Raw genomic sequence first — 1,630 nt, 5'->3', positions numbered from 1 at the left:
GGAGGCAGCTCTGCAGGTGAGATCTCACCTGAATGGGGCACAGGTGCAGAATCCCCCTGTCCCCTGCTGCCCTCGCTGTGGGGCCAGCCCAGGACAGGGGGGGTTCTGGGTGACAGTACAAGGGCTGGGGTGCCGCTGTGTGCTCCTGTTAGACCAGACACACTCTTTTCATGGAGCGAAAAAGAGATCCCGGTTTTTTCACAAATCTCTTTCTATAGAGTTGTACAAACATACCGTGTCTATCCGCAGTGGGTCAGTAACAAGCTGTTACCCCATTGGTGCTTGTTAGGTTTCTTTTCTTTTGTTCCTTCCTACCTGTAAGAGCCATAAGGAGAGATGCCTGACTTGAGACAGCTCTTTAAGATGCTGTTTATTGTATCCAGATGATTCAGCAATTCACGGGTCCTGGGTGAAAGAGCCTAGCCTACAGCTATCAGCCACAGCTGTAGGCTTGTCTGAAACCACTCGAGTTCTGCTTACAATGCATTATATACTTTTCTTTGCTGGCCATCCTAATACATAACACCCAGTCAATAGTTTTCCTATTACCTATAGCCTATCATAACTGCTAACATTACCATATTCATGTTACTATTCTCCAATCACTACGAGTTAGTATGTCACAGTTTAAGCTAGAAGTTGTTTTTCAGTTTCCTTGCACTGGAAAACTCTGAGGCCTTTTTTCTACTTTTTCTATCATCAACAGTCTGGTTTGCCTGTAGAATCATTTTGCTTGGTAAAACATCTTGTATTTAAGGTGGATTTATTCTTTGCTCTGAGCCATAAAAGCCCCTTCCAACTAACATAGCCTTTGCCTTCTTAGTTATCCACTAAGTCTGGCTCAGCAATACTTTTCTTCTATATCAAAACTTGCTTTCATTTCTATTCCTTCTTGAGATGCTACATTTAAAGATCTTTCTGCTAAGCATACATATCTGTGAGACTTTCTTGTCCAACTGACATCCAACCCAACACTTGCCTATAGAATTTTTCCCCGGAGTTGCTGAGAAACACTGACTGCTGGTACTTCTGGGGGCTTGAGAAAGCAAAGGTTTGGCTGGGCCCAGGTAAAAGGAGGGCAGGGGACAGCTGCTAGCTCTCTTGCTCTACTGCTTCAGGGGATGCTCAGAGGCTGCTGTTGCTTGGGGAAAGGAATTCAGCATAACCCCACCGGGAGCTGCTGCTGCTGCAGCCACTTCTTCTTCTCCTCCTTCTTCTCCTTCTTCTTGTCTGGGCCGAGCCTCTGCTCATGACAGCAGCCACTGACCCGGGACCTTAGTAACACCTACCTCACTAAAAGAGGGACCTATGCCCATCTGCTCGTGTTCCCGGGAATCCTGAGCCCCCTGTCCCTTGCCCTGCTCGGAGCCGGCCCGCCGCTGCCCCAGCCCCGCCGCTCCTCCGGCGCTGCTCTGGGTTTCTCTGCGCTGCAGCCCCGCACCCCCTGCCATGCCGGGATGGCCAGCAGTCCCAACTTCTGCCATGGAGTTTTCTGAGACAGCTCGTCCACCAGCCCGGCATCTTTTGCTCATTCCTGCCGTTCCAGCTTAGTGCTCCTCAGAGTCCTGTAGCAGGGGCACTGAGATCGACTGCCCCAGGGCTTTGTGAAGCAAAGCCTCTCCTCCCTCCT

This window comes from Cinclus cinclus, unplaced genomic scaffold (assembly GCF_963662255.1).
Source record: "Cinclus cinclus unplaced genomic scaffold, bCinCin1.1 SCAFFOLD_40, whole genome shotgun sequence".
Taxonomy (NCBI): Eukaryota; Metazoa; Chordata; class Aves; order Passeriformes; family Cinclidae; genus Cinclus; species Cinclus cinclus.
The sequence above is the reverse complement of the archived record's forward strand: the minus strand, read 5'-3'. Positions refer to the sequence as shown.